Source organism: Halichoerus grypus, chromosome 11, assembly GCF_964656455.1.
Source record: "Halichoerus grypus chromosome 11, mHalGry1.hap1.1, whole genome shotgun sequence".
Taxonomy (NCBI): domain Eukaryota; kingdom Metazoa; phylum Chordata; class Mammalia; order Carnivora; family Phocidae; genus Halichoerus; species Halichoerus grypus.
This window is the reverse complement of record NC_135722.1, coordinates 43,563,720-43,579,687: the sequence shown is the minus strand read 5'-3', so window position 1 is coordinate 43,579,687 and position 15,968 is coordinate 43,563,720. Positions and strand designations below refer to the sequence as shown.

The window sequence follows — 15,968 nt, the reverse complement described above, 5'->3', positions numbered from 1 at the left end:
CTTTTCCATTTAAAATGCATTTCAAAAATACAATAGGCCTGCATGCTTATCCTCTGAAATATAGCACAGCAGAATGCACAGATTGTTACATATGTTCTGAATGTTTCACCAGACTCTGGAGGCAGAGGAAGGCCTTTTGTTCTCTCATTTGCCCAATAAACACTTATTGAGTGATTTCTATATGTCAGGCATTGTGCTAGGCCCTGAGGAACAAGACAGGGGCCCTGCTGTCAAAAAATTAAGACTAGAGTAGGAGACAGACTTATAAACTAACGTTTTAAATATTATGATACAGTAAAGAAAACTGAATGAGAAAGTGATGCTCTCCACCAGTAGAGTCTCCTTCCAAGAAGAGATGTTTGAGCTGACTTTTGATGACCAAACAGTAATATTAAGCCCAAACCCTCTTATATGCCCTGTCCTCCACCCATTTGTATCTGATGCTTGGAAACACACTGAAATATTATTTATTTTAATAATTATTTTTAAGTACCTACTACATGCAGAACATTACATTAATATTTGTGCAGGATGCAAAGAAGAATAAAGTATAGTTCTATCTATTAAATCCATCAAAACAGATATTAGACAAAACAAGACATGTTCCAAAATAATAGGAGAATGAGCAATAGTGGGGAAAATATTTACACAGTAATGGAGATGAAAGATCAAGCAAACAAAATGTAAACTCTGAATCAATAGACAGAAAATGGGATCAATGATCTAGGCTTCCACCTTAAGAAGCTAGAAAGAGAAGAGTAAATTAAGCCCAAAAAATGCAGAAAGAAAGAAATAGTAAAACCAAGAGCAGAAAACGGTAAAATTTAGAACAGATAAACAACAAACAAAATGAATGAAAATAATAACTTGTTCTCTGAAATGATCAATAGAACTGAAAAAACTCCAGCTAGACTTCCCAAGAATAAAAGTGAGTAGATACAAAGTGCCAATTCAAGAATGAAAGAGGGAACATCACTATAGATATTGCAAATATTAAAAAGATAATAAGGAAAAATTATGAACAACATAATATCAACAAATTCGACAACTTATATATGAAGTGGACAAATTCCCTAAAAGAATGCAACTTACCAAAACTGACCCAAGAAGAAATAGAAAATTTGAATAGACCTATATCCTATTTTTAAAAATTAATTTATAACTAAACACTGCTATGAACTGAATGTCTATGCCCTCCCAAAATTCATGTGTTGAAGTATCAATATTGTATGATTCCACTTATATGAAGTTCTAGAAAAGACCTCATCTATAGTGACAGAAAGCAGGCTAATGGTTACCTGCACTGGAGGTGGAAATGACCACAATGGGGCACAAGGGAATGTTTTAGGATAATGGGAATATTTTTTTATTTTGATATGGTAGCAGTGACAAGGTATATCCATTTGTCAAAACTCATCAAACTGTACATTTAAAATGAGGATATTTTATTATAAGTTAATTACATCTCATTGGAGTTGACTTAAAAAGAAAAAAAAATATTTTAACAAGAAGGAGGTATGGTATAAGAGAGATTATAGACTGGTATTCACACAGATTCAGTTCAAATCTCAGTGCTTTATATCCCAGAGATATGACCTGGGACAGACCATTTTACTTCTAAGATCCTCAGTTTTCTCATCTGTACTAGTGGAAGTACTGATAGTTGTGATGAGGAATAAATGTATATATATTTGTCCCTCAGAATAGGATATTTAACAGTGTTCCAATCACGTTAATCCTCTTCTATTTAACTTCCACAGGGTAGATGAAAGAACCGGAAAACTGTGATATTTCTTTGAGATGTTTAGCAAGCCCTTTGGACCCAAACAGTCCAGAAGTAATTATGGCCCCAAGTCACGGATCAGGCCTGCAGACACTACTTTCGTCCCTGGATAACAAGACAAAACACAGGAAATTGTGGCTTGGCAGCAGTTCTTAGATAAAAAGAAGGCGTGTAGAACAAACCAGAGAGAGGGAGGAAGATGGGTAAGAGCAGGGAAAGGAGATACAAGTAGAACTGTGGATAATAAGGCTTTTCCTCTCTGCTGCGATTCCAAGTTTTTTATTCAGTTCTATGATTGATAGCGTCTGTAGGTAACAAATAATTACTGTGTTCAGTGCAGGGTAGCCTGGTGGAGAGAGAACAGTATTTGAAGTTCTCAGCGCTGTGCTCGAATGTCAGCTTTTCCATTCCCTGGGTGTGTGATCCTTGGCAGGAGAGGGAGGGCTTCTGAATCACAGTCTCCTCATCTTGAAGACAGGGATAATGGAAGAACCAAGCTCACAGGGGTGTCCTCGGGGATCAAATAGCACAGGCTTCCACCAAAATTGAGTGTTAGAGACACGGTTCTCAAGCACAGGAGTTTGCTTGAATGCTGACCAAGAACAGGCAAAGGCAGGACAGGGTTCTGGAGCCAGTCCCCCAGGGGCAGGTCCAGATTGGATGCGAATGTCCGTTAAGACGATTGGTGAGGCATGGAGACCCTGAGCAACATGGGTAAGCTATGTGAGATTTGGAGGGGTCACAAAGGCTTTGTCTTCCTCCGCCCTGGTCCTCAGCTATGTGTCTCCAGGAAGACCTCAGCTCAGTCCCCTATCACTGTTTATACCCTTAGTCCTGGAATCCCAGAGCAGAAGGTGAGTGTATCCTCCCCCTAGGGAAGCACTGCATCACAGCTGGGTATGTTCTGTGAAGGGTGTTGAGCTTAGGGAGTGATTTCTCTCTTCCTTGGACCCCAAGGCCTCCTGGCCCAATGGGGACTGGGCCTGCCTCGCAGCAGCCACTAGGGGGAGCCTGGGCTGGGAGCTCTGGGAAGCTGGACACTCTAGAGACATTTTCCACACAATGGGAAAATTGAGGTGGCCGGCATCAGTTCCTGTGAGGACCTCATTCTACATAGACCAGGATTCAGAGAAGGTTTGAGAAAGGAAAATTGTCTATTGCTGAAGGAAAAGGAATTAGGGAACATCCTGTTATCTCCACAATCTCCCCTCACTGGCTGAGAGACTATTCTGTGTCTTCCCCCTGTGTCCTTTTAAAAGAGTCATTTCAGAAGCTGTGTAGTGCAGTGGAAAGGACAAGAGGCAGAAGTCATGCATTCAGGACTGTTCAGGACTCTCCCTACGTAGGAGAACTCGGGCATGTCTCTACTTTTCTGAGCCTTTGTTTATTAATGATGACTATTACCATTCACTGGCTCTGTTCCATGTGTCATGCTGCCAAAAATTATCTCATTTAATCCTTACAGTATATGAAGGAATTGTTTGCTATCCCCATTTTATAGATTAAGAAACTGAGGCATAGGAAGCAACTTGCCCAAGGTTTTAATCCAGTAGAGTCGTTGAAATCATTCTGATTCCACAGTATATGCTGAAGTATTTTCCTTCTCCAATATAGTCTCACTTTTCAAATAAGCCTTGGTAGATGATGATGGTGATGCCTTTGTCGGATATTTTGCCTTGCTAACTTGAAAGTAATTCAAATGATTATTTATATCCAAGATTATATCAAGAGAGGGGCACCTGGCTGCCTCAGTCAGTAGAGCAGGCGACTCGTGATCTCAGGGTTGTGGGTTCAAGTTCCATGTTGGATGTAGAGATTGCTTAAAAAAATAAAATCTTTAAAAAAAAAAGATTATATCAAGGTCACAGAAAGACCCCGGGTTTCAGGGTCTACGGTCCCCTCCAGAGAGGGCAGTGTGTGATAGGAAGAGATCTGTGGAGAGGGCAGACACCAGGACCGTGACCATGAGCATGGCGTTGGCTGGATCAGAGCCCAGCGCAGGAGCACTCATAATGGCAACAGCCATTTGCCCCTGCCTTCTCCCCTCCCCTGGTACTGGTGCTGAGGCAGGAGGCCCCATCTCTTCCAGGCCATTCCTCTGCCCCAGGCAGAGGGCTGCAGTCCTCTAATGGAGAGTCTAATGAAAGAGTTCCCTCTCCTTGGCTCAGCTATGCAGGTTCATAGTAGCCCATTGCTGACTTTGTTCTTCTTTTGAAATTCACCACATCTCCCTCAAAACAAAGCCTTTCCATTTCTGTAAATTCTTCATCCATTCTCCTTCTCCCCTTGGCCCCAGAAAGTTAGAGACTTAACAACTCAAATGTGGAGCAACCTAAATGTCCATCTATAAAAGACTGATTAGATTAGTTACCCTTATACTTTGTTAGATTAGTCTCCTAAAATTCAATTGTAGTTGAAATAAATACAACTCAAACTGCCTGAGGTCGAAATACAGGTTTATCCTGTAACTGATGCAAGGATATATAGCTTCAGGTACAATGGGATCCAGGTATTCAAACAATGTTATCAGGGACCTGCCTCTTCCCATCTCTTGTCTCTGCTTTCCTCCACATAGGCTTCGTTCTCGGGCAGCAAAGACAGTCAATGGCAGCTCAGGACTTATTCCACAGAATTCACCACCCCAAAAGGTAAGGAGCCTCTCATGCAGTAGTTTGAGCTGTGGCTGCCCATTTCTGGACCAATCTCTGTGATTCCGACCAGGCCAAGTCCTACTCAGAGAGAGAAAAAACATAAAGCCTAGACCATTACACTTCTAAAAGAGAACATGATAAAATCTTTACAGCCTCGGAATAGGGAAAGGTTTCCTTAAAACACCAAAAAAGCAGTAATCATAAAAGGAAAAAAAAATCACAAATTGAACTTAATCAAAGTTGAAAGCTGTGGTTTGAAAGACACCATTTGAAATGAAAAGGCGAGACTCAGACTGAGAGAAAACAATAAATATCCCTTAAACAGTAGAATAATTTTGCTAATGTTAACTGACACAGATCAATATGGAAAAATGGATTTCTGTTGTATTCTACATCTCTCTCACCTAAAATAGTGCACAATTAATATTTGTTGAGTTCATGGATATTATTCGATGAAAAAATAATGCTATGTACAGGTTGATCTCATTTATGTAAAAAAAATATTTTGTAGATGTAAATGCATAGAAATAGGATTCCAAAGGGGGAAGAGAGATCTGGGCTTTTACTTTTCACTTCTTAGGCTTATGTAGATGTTAGATTTTTCACTGAAATAAATAGAAAAAATAAAAATCGTAAAGCTGTCTTATTTTGGGGCCTGGGTTTTCAGCCCTTAAGCTGTGTCCTGCCTAGAGCAGAGGAGCCCTACCTCCTGGTTCTGGGAATTACTCCAGACTCTGCCTCCCAAGGCCACTTCAAAGTTTCGCTCATGATTGATTTTTCAAGTTTTAGTCCAGTTTGTACACAACTGAGCTTCTTACTTTTGACTCAGCTCTTTTGAATTGACAGATTGACTGCCTAGCTTTTAATTTGCTTTTCCTGTAAGCTGATGTCTCTCTAGCCCTTCTTTCAGACCATCCATTTCAGCTCTTTTATGAATGATACTTCAACATTGACCCAAGTTCCTGGACACTATATCCCCATCTAGCAATGTCCTCAGCAGAAGAGGATGCAGAATCAAGCTGGGTCTCCTGCTAGGGCGAAAACTTTGCAGATGCCTTCAAGTCACTGGAATTCTGTAAGATTAGAGTGTAAGGAATAACTACAGGTGTTTGACGGGTTACTGTTTTCACAGCAGATGAGCAGAACAAAGTTTCTTTATTAGTCCCCTTTTAAAGAAAGGGAGAAACTGAAACCCCAAGTTTAAAAACATGTCCTAGGTCATACAGCTAGTGAGTGGCTCCATTTCAAACTGAAGTTTCTTTGATTAAAGTAGATTCCCTGTTGTTCAACTCTACCAAGTTGCTACCAAGCAATATGCACAGATAGCAGGATCCTGCTTATCCCCAAGTCTCCTCGTGAAAATTTGGAACAGAATTCACCCAAAGAATGAAGGAAGTTTCTACCCTAATCTTATTGCCCCTGCCTATCCCACAGATGATGTTGCTTTGAGAGAGCCCAGGTACTAACCACCATGAGCAGATGGACATCCCATCACCTGGAATGTGTCCCAGGTTGGCCTTATGAAAACTTTTTTTTTTTTTTTTTTTTTTTTAAAGATTTTATTTATTTATTTGAGACAGAGAGAATGAGAGAGAGAGAGAGCACATGAGAGGGGGGAGGGTCAGAGGGAGAAGCAGGCTCCCTGCCGAGCAGGGAGCCCGATGCGGGACTCGATCCAGGGACTCCAGGATCATGACCTGAGCCGAAGGCAGTCGCTTAACCAACTGAGCCACCCAGGCGCCCGGCCTTATGAAAACTTCTAAGTCTGTGAAGAAAAGAAGCTGATGATCCAAAAGAGCTTGATCGGGGCACCTGGTGGCTCAGTGGTTGGGCACCTGTCTTCGGCTCAGGTCATGATCCCAGGGTACTGGGATAGAGCCCCGCATCGGGCTCCCTGTTCAGCAGAAGCCTGCTTCTCCCTCTCCCTCTGCCTGCCACTCCCCCTGCTTGTGTTCTCTCTCTCTCTGTCAAATAAAAAAATAAAAATCTTAAAAAAAACAAACAAACAACAAAAGAGCTTGATTATTTCCTCACTCACCACAGTCAAGAGGAGTGGTTTCTCTGGAAACATAAGGATTTCAGAACTTTCAAAAGTGCTCCAAGGAAAGCAAGCCAAGATGTAAAAATGTGCCTTATGAATAGTAGGCTCAGTACAAAGTGGCAGCCCATATGCTACGTGACCAGGTCCCCCATCACAGCTGATTGGACCAGAAATGGACACCTAAAATTGAGCTGGTCAGACTCTACCTCCTGGTTCAGGTAATCTAAACTCAGGAACAACTCAAAAAAGTGGGGAAGAAATGGACTGAATATTGAAAAAATAAGTGAAAAGTCATTAAACTGAATGGTGAGACTTCCCAGGACATTGGAAGCCAGGAGTGTACCCCTGCTCAAGGGAAAACCTACATATACTGACATTCTGATGTCCCCTCAAGAAAATTGCCAGGTTACCCCTGATCAGTGAAGAAGTCTACTAACAATGTCTCTCTCACACACACACACAAACACACACACAAACACACATGCACACACGCACATCTCCACTGCATTTAGTGCCTTGTTTTAAAAATACATATTTTTTAAAAAACAAGTCTCACCAGACATTTGGAGAAAACTTATGTTTTAACATAACAGACTGTGATAAAACAAAGAAACAGGAGGAAGAACAAAGGAAGTGAAAGAGAGTAATATAGAGAAGTTAGAAACAATCCAAGAAATGAATAAACTTTTAAAAATTATAATACACACAAGAAAATGGCAGGTGAGGTTAGTGTGGGACTAGATAATAAAACTACACTTCTGCTGAGAACATCTATAAAAGCTGGATTTATAAACAAAAAAATTTTTTTTTGGAGAGAAAGTGCGTGCAAGGGGGCAGAGGGAGAGGGAAAGAGAGCATCTTTAAGCAGACTCCATGCCCAGCATGGAGCCCAATGGGGGGCTTGATCTCATAACCCTGAGATCATGACCTGAGCTGAAATCAAGACTCAGACACTTAACTGACTGAGCAACCCAGGTGCCCATGGATTTGTAAAAAAATTTAAACCTACTTAGATTGTGAAGAACCAAGAACTGCTAGACTAAGATGCAGGAGAGGACAGAAACATGGAGGTAGCAAGGAACTTGGGGCCTCTTTAACCTAGAGACACCAACTCCAGAAGAAGTGTCTTAAAACAACAAATGTTCATTCTCTCACAGTTCTGGAGACCAGAAGTCCAAACTCCATTTCATTGGGACAAAATCAAGATGTCAGCAGGACTGCATTCCTTCCAGAAGCTCTAGAAGAGAATTTGTCCTCGCCTCTTCCAGCTGCTGGATGCTGTTGGCATTTTTGGACCATTGGTGATGTCGCTCCCATCTTTAAGGCCAGCATCCTCAGATGTCTCTCAGTCCCAACTTCCTATGACCTTCTCTTCTGTGTGCCTCGTCAAACCTCCCTCTGCCTCTCATATAATGATACCTGTGATGGCATTTCTGGCCCATCCAGATAGTCCAGAACAATCTCCTCACCTCAAGATCCTTCACCTAATCACATCTATGAAGACTTTTTTTTCCAAATAAGGTCACATCTATAGGTTTTGGGCATTAGGACCTGACATCATTGGGGGGACCATTTTTTAGCCTACCAAAAGTAACATCAAAAAACATCAAGTATCTAGTAATAAGTATAATGAAAGGTGTGCAAGACCTCTACACTGAAGACCACAAAATGTTTTTGAGAGAAATGAAAATAAATCTAAATAAATGGAAGGATATATCATTTTCATGAATGGAGAACTTAACATTTTTTTTTTTTTTTAAAGATTTTATTTATTTATTTGAGAGAGAGAGAATGAGAGAGAGCACATGAGAGGGGGGAGGGTCAGAGGGAGAAGCAGACTCCCTGCCGAGCAGGGAGCCCGATGCGGGACTCGATCCAGGGACTCCAGGATCATGACCTGAGCTGAAGGCAGTCGCTTAATCAACTGAGCCACCCAGGCGCCCAGAACTTAACATTTTAAAGGCACCGATATTCTCCAAATTGATCTGTAAATTGCATCCAATCCTGATCAAGGTGTCACCAATGTTTTTTTAGGGAAAACTGACAGGCCATTTCTAAAATGTATATAAAGAAGCAAAAACTGAGAAGAGCCAAGAAAAACTTGAAAAAAAAAAAAACAACAATGTTGGAGGAATTAAACAACTAGATGTCAATAAAAAGCTAAAAATATAAACACATTCATAGTACAACTGAATTCTAAGACAGCATTTTTAAAACTTTAATGTGTGTAGGGGGACCTGATAAGCATACCACTTAAATTCTATCTTTCTCACTCACTGCCCCTCATTTCCAGAGGAAGCACATCCATTGCAGTGAGGGCTTTTGCTTATAATCAGCAGAAAAAGTAGGTGCTCAGAAAGTATTTGCTGAATTGACTCTCATAATCCAGTTCTCTTTGCAATTTTTAAAATAATAAATATCATATCAACAAAAGGACTAACACCTTCCCATACATGTCCATTAGTGATTTGGGGACGTGACAAGTGATCATATACTAAACTTAGACACCAGATATTGGATATCAGATGAGTCTATGAAGACTTTTTCCCAATCTAATTATCTACAGACCAAGAAGACAGCGGGACCAATTCTGTATTTCAGCTGATATATGGAAAGCATGTGGCTCATTCAGTAATTCCCTCAGGTTAGGTGTGTATTTTACATCAGTATCTTTATCTACACAAATGGCTTTGGCACCTGACTCTATTGTGATTCAGCAAACAGTACTAGCTAGTGATCTGAAATCAGCTGCCTAAACCAATAATGGCTCCATTGGACATTATCTTTCTTTTGTGGCTCCTGAAATTAGTATTTCTTTCTGTTATAATGAAAAAAATAATCTCCATTGATCGCAAAAAGCAATGTCTGATATTACAGCATGATTACCTGCAGAATAAATTGAATACTGTATTGTCCAGTAATAATTATCATGTTAAAGAGATTTCAGTCTACAAAATAGGAAGAAATCCTATCAATTAGATAATATCCAATAAACCAATAACCAAATTGTACCAGTGCATTAAACATAATTAGCCTTAGATTTTTAAAAAATATTCAGAGGAAAGTCAAGTCTTTCCCTGGGAAGATGTTGATTGCCAAGCAGAGCTATAAGTCACCTCTGTTTCTAAGGCTGACTGAAACCTAAAAGAGAGCAATCTTCGGGGCGGGGCGGGGGGGATGACGACTTGATCCCACATCCCTAGATCTTGACCTGAGCCAAAACCAAGAGCCAGGCCCTTAACTGACTGAGTCACCCAGGTGCCCCCTGTTTTATTTTTAACTCCTTGTAATGGTTGAAAATTCACATATTCTCAATCAGACATATTCAGTCTAGAATAATATACACAATTTTATCTTTACCAACTCAAATTTTACTAAATAAGATAGATATTTAAGATAGGAAGGAAATATCTGGAGTGGTTTATTATTTCACCTCTCTGCTCAAAACCTTTAAAATTTCCATTAGCTATCTGTTCAGATTTAAATTCTAATGTTTGGATTGGCAAAGGTGACTAGCTCTCTAACAAAAATTTTAAAAATCCTCTTTCCCCTTTGAGAGTGTGGAGTTGCCACTAGGAAACAGCTGCCCAGCTCTCTTTGCAGCCAAGTATAGAGCAAGAGTACATTTTTTTATGCTATGATGGTTGTTGTTGTTTATATTATTTAGAAAACACTTATAAGCAGGGGCACCTGGGTGGCTCAGTCAGTTAAGCATCTGACTCTGGGTTTTGGCTCAGGTCATGAACTCATGGTTGTGGGACCGAGCCCCACATCCGGCTTCTCACTCAGTGGAGAGACTGCTTGAAAGATTCTCTCCTTCTGCCCCTCCCTTTCCTATTCGTTCTCTCTCTCTCTCTCAAAATAAATAAATAAATCTTTTTTTTTTTAAAGGAAAATTAAACACTTATAAGCACATACTATGTGCAAGGTATAAATAAGTGACAAACATTAACCCAGTACTGTGCATAACAATCCTATAAGGTAAGTTCTTCTATTGTTTCCATTTTACAGATGAAGAAACTGAGGGTCTGAAGAGTTGAATAATACAGAAGAAAACTGCCATTAAGTCAGAGATGGGATTCTAGCCCAGGAAATCTAATCCAGAGACCATACTCTTAACTACTGCACTATCTTTCCTCTTGGGTCAGGGCCTTTAAAGAGCAGGTGGGGCTTCTCTGTCTAGTCTGCAACCCCTGGGGTAATAGAGCCACACCATTTCTTCTAGGATCCTGAGTTTCCAATTAGCCACAGGGAAGCAAACTACCCACTGACCACAAACTCCCATACTGGACTACCACATGAATAAAAAATAAACTTCTGTTGAGTTAACACACTGAAATTTTGGCATTGTTTGTTATAGTACCTAAAGTTTTCCCCAACTGATACACACGGCAACCAACACCCACCACAATTTGTCTTCGTCCAGAGCCTGGAGACCTGGATTCTAGGACCAGCACAGACTCTGACTTAATCTATGACCTTAAGGATGCATGTTTGGTTTTTTTTTAAGATTTTATTTTTTATTTGAGAAAGAGCAAGAGAGCACGAGCAGGGGGAGGAGCAGAGGGAGAAGGAGAAGCAGACTCCTCACTGAGCAGGGAGCCCGATGTGGGGCTCGAACCCAGGACCCTGGATCATGACCTGAGCCAAAGGCAGATGCTTAACCAGCTGAGCCACCCAGGTGCCCCAAGGATACACTTCTTTCCCTCAGGCCACATTTGAAAAGTAAGAGAGTTGGATTAGATCAACATCTTACTGTCTGTGCTTTATGGAACATTGTATCTTGACTATGTTGCTTGAATCTTCTTGAAAATAGGACTCCATGGCCAAATAAGGTAGAGAAATATTGGATACTGCATCTCCCTTCAGAGATTCATAAAGCATATTTGCTTAATGAAGACTTTGAGACATCCTGCCATAAACACTTGTTGAAGAGTATTCACCATGTGGATTTGACCACAGTTCTTAATTTTTTTTAATTGGGAGACATTTATTAATATTTAGGGGGATACAAGTGTACTAAGAAATGTAGTTCAGGGAATGGTGGACTAGAATTCTAAAGCCATTCCAAGTTCTAAAGATGCTCTGCATGGTTCTCTAAATTTTCCATGCACATCTCCAATCAGGTTATCTCTTCAAGGCTACACATATGCAACATATATCTACTTAGGTCTAGGAACCTCTTACCTTGTTTCTTAAAGCTGGAATGACCCCTCCTTTCCTCTGCAGGAGAGTTTTTCCTATACTTCAAGGCTTAACTCAACTCTCTGCCTGGCCCATGAAATTACACAGTGTGATTCAGCATAACTTACTTCTCTCTTACTGAACACCCATCAAACTGTCTGCACCCTCCACAGATATTTTAGGCTTGGACTCTCCTGAAAGGTCTCCTGAAAGAAGACATTTGTAGGGCAAGAGATAACTAGAAGGTGAGTTCCTTGAACCATTTCCATATGCATTGGTTGAAGAGAGACAAAAAAATCAGACTAGAAACAATCACAAACAAGAAAGATATGTGTTGACTCAAAGGGGGAGAAATAGAAGAACAAGCTCGGTGGTCTATAGCCAAGAGAATCCAAAAGGATCAAACAAGGAGTGAGATATAGTTCAAGTCAGAAGTTTCAAAGACAGTCTGCAGATGGGAAGAAATTATGTTTGGAGAGTCCCTTATAAGTAATTGCAACAAGATGGGTTTTCTGTCTAAACCAGGCTAAACATGCATTATACGCATGGGCTTGGCTCTGTACTCAATTTGCCTACTCTACATTATGATGGCATCTTCTTTGGCACTTTGGAATATCTGATCTACCAGCATAAACACCCGGGTGCCAGTTATAGTCCATGTATTGGCACACCATGCGTAAAACAAAGTTCTATTTTTAATCAATTACTGGCTCCCCAAAATACATGAAGTAAAAACTGACAGATTTGAAAGAAGAAATAGATAATTCAACAATAATAGAGGGGCGCCTGGGCAGCTCAGTCGTTAAGCGTCTGCCTTCGGCTCAGGTCGTGATCCCAGGGTCCTGGGATCGAGCCCCGCATCGGGCTCCCTGCTCCGCGGGAAGCCTGCTTCTCACTCTCCCACTCCCCCTGCTTGTGTTCCCTCTCTCGCTGTCTCTGTCAAATAAATAAAGTCTTAAAAAAAAACACAAAAAACAAAAACAATAATAGAAGAGGAAGGAGCACTCCCTAACTCATTCTTTGAGGCCAGCATTATCCTGATAGCAAAAATAAACAAATCACAAGAAAGAAATTATATCCTCCATGAATATAGATACAAAAATCCTGAACAAGACACAGGCAAACCAAATTCAGCAGCATGAACCATGACAGAATGAAATTTATGCCAGGAATTCAAGGTTGGTTCAATCTATGAAAATTAATCAATATAATACACCACATTAATGATGGGACAAAACCACATTATCATCTCAAAAGATGCAGGGAAAGCAGTAACAAAATCCAACACCTTCTCATGATAAGAACAAAGTAGAAATAGAGGGGAACTTCCTCAACCCAATTAAAGGCATCTATAAAAAACTCACAACCAACATCATAGTTAATGCACAAAGACTGACTACTTTGCCTCTAAGGTCAAGAACAAGACCAGGGTGTCTGTCTCACCTCTCCTAGCCAGTCAGCATTGACGTGGAGGAGCTTGTCAAGACACAAGGTGAGAGTAAGGAGGAAAAGTCATCACATTGGAACAGAATAGGGAGCCCAGAAATAAACCAAATCATATATGGTAAATTACAACAAAGGAGTGGAGAATATGCGATGGGCAAAGGATAGTCTCCTCAATAAATGGTGTTGGGAAAACTGGACAGCCACACGCAAAAGAATGAAACTGAACCACTATCTTACACCACACACAAAAATTAACTCAAATGGATTAGACTTGCATGTAAGGCCTGAAACCATAAAGCTCTTTGAAGAAAAAAAATCCCTGACATAAGTCTTGACAATGATTTTTTTTAATCTGACACCAAAAGCAAAAGCAACAAAAGAAAAAGTAAACAAATAAACATCAAACTAAAAAGCTTCTGCACAGCAAAGGAAACCAACAGCAAGGTGAATAGGAGAAGATATTTGCAAATCATATACCTGATAAGGAGTTAATACCCAAAATATATAAATAATGCATATGGGGTGCCTGGTGGCTCAATTAGTTAAGTGTCTGACTCTTGATTTTGGCTCAGGTCATGATCTCAGGGTTGTGAGATCAAGCCCCATGTCAGGCTCTGTGCTGGCCTTGGAGCCTGCTTGGGATTCTCTCTCTCCTTCTGCCTTTCCCCTTCTCTCTCTCTCTCTCTCCCTCCCTCCCTCTCTTAAAAAAAAAAAAAAAAAAAAAGAACACATATAACTCAACAGCAAAAAAACCCCAAACAATTTGATTTAAAAATGGGCATATCTGAATAGACATTTTTCCAAAGACATACAGATGGCCAATAGATACATGAAACGGTGCTTAATATCACTAATCAACAGAAAAATGCACATTAAAACCACAATGAGATGTTACCTCATGCCTCTTAGAATGGCTTTTATCAAAGAGACAAGAAACAACAGGTGTTGGTGAGGATGTGGAGAAAAAGGAACCTGCGTGCACTGTTGGTGGGAATGCAAACTGGTGCAGCCACTGTGGAAGACAGTATGGAGGGTCCTCAAAAAATTAAAAATAGAACTACCCTATGGCCTGGCAATTTCACTCCTGGCTATTTATCTGAGGAAAACAAAAACACTAACTCGAAAAGATATATGCACCCCAATGTTCACTGCAGCATTGTTACAACAGCCAAGATAGAGAAATAATCGAAACTTCCATCGATAAATAGATAAAGAAAATATGATATATATACACACATACACACAGCCATAAAAAACAAATGAAATGTTGTCATTTGTGACAACATGAATGAACCTTGAGGGCATTAGACAAGTGAAATAAGTCAGAGAAAGACAAATACCATATGATCTCACTTATCTATGGAATGTAAAAAGCCAAGCTCATAGATACAGAAAACAGATTGGTGATTGGGAGTCAGGGGATACCGTGAGGATGGGGGAGCAGTGGGTGAAGATGGGAAAAAGGTACAAACTTCCAGTTATAAAATAAATCAGTCATGGGGATGTCATGTACATTATGGTGACTATAGTTTATAATATATATTTGAAAGTTGCTAAGAATAGATCCAAAAATTCTCATCACAAGAAAAAAATTGTAATTCTGTATGGTAACAATGCTGACTAGACGTACTGTGGCAATAATTTCTCAATATACACAGATATTGAATCATTATGTGGTACACCTGAAACTAACATAATTTTATATGTCAATTATTCACTCTGGGAATTAGATAGTTATATGGTGGTGATGGTTGCACTTCTTCGTGAACTGTACACTTCAAAAGGTGAATTTCATGGTATGTGAATTTTTTCTCAATAAAAAATTATAATAAAAACCTAGAAGTCACGCTCACTCCTTGGAGAGAATCCCAGCCACATGACTTAGGGCAAGATCCTTGGTCTTCACGGGCATCATTTCCCCATTTGACAATTAGACTCAGTCCCATCGTCCCCACAGTTTGTGGTGAGGTCAGTATATGTGCAGAGCTGAGCCCAGTGATCTCCTCCTGTTCCTACTCCTAGTTGAATCTGAACCTTTCTTCTTGTTTATAGCATTGCTCCCTAGCCAACCTAGCATCATCCAACCCACCAGAAGTTTTCAGCTTCTTCGGTTTGGTATGCTTTTTATATACCCTCTCTCCTCTCTCAAAGTCCTGAGCAGGGAGAAAAAGTGAGAGTCAATGAGGACCTATCATGTGCCAGAGTTTGGTAAAATACCAGACTTAACTTAGGGCTCCAGACAATGCGCTGTGCTTGGTGTGTTTATTTCCACCTTAAAAGAAAGGAAGCTGAGGCCTGGCTCACAATAGTCTCTCCACATCATGCCATTCAGGAGACCAGGGATGTGGATTTAGATGGGCCTCAGCTCAAACCTGCCTCTTAGTAAATCTTATGAGATCTCCAGTGGGTTTCCTAAGTCTTGGAGCCCCAGGACCCTCATCTGTACAACAGGGACAATGGGAGGACCTTTGTTGTGGCGTGGTTTTGGAATTCAAATGAGATCCAGAAGATGCACTTAGCACAGATCCTGAAATACGTGTTAGTTGTTGTTAGTTTTATGTGAAGCTAAGCGGTGGCTAAATTTGGATTAGAAACGAGATATGTGGCATTCCAGCTCCTCTCCTAATTCTCCACGTTGCCTCTTCCCCATACCTACCCAGGTCAGCAGGCAGAAGGATGAAGAACCAACTGTCAATAGGCGTATACATCCCATTTCCCCCAAACTTGTCAATCACAGCAAATCCTTCACAGATGCGTGCGCGCGCGCACACACACACACACACACACACACACACACACTTTCTTGCTATTTCTGAGTAGCCAGCCCTAACAAAGTCATGGAAAAAATGGATGTAGCTTAATC

The 15,968-nt window shown here is 40.5% G+C and overlaps 1 long non-coding RNA gene across 1 annotated transcript in view; it reads left to right on the top strand.

The window, feature by feature from the left end:
- Positions 1–5,939, top strand: part of LOC144379519 (uncharacterized) — a 36,094-nt gene extending 30,155 nt beyond the window's left edge. The window contains exons 2-3 of the long non-coding RNA XR_013442683.1: positions 4,359–4,431; positions 5,869–5,939. This is a non-coding gene — a long non-coding RNA (uncharacterized LOC144379519). The remainder of the gene's footprint in view (positions 1–4,358; positions 4,432–5,868) is intronic.
- The last annotated feature ends 10,029 nt before the right edge of the window (positions 5,940–15,968 follow it).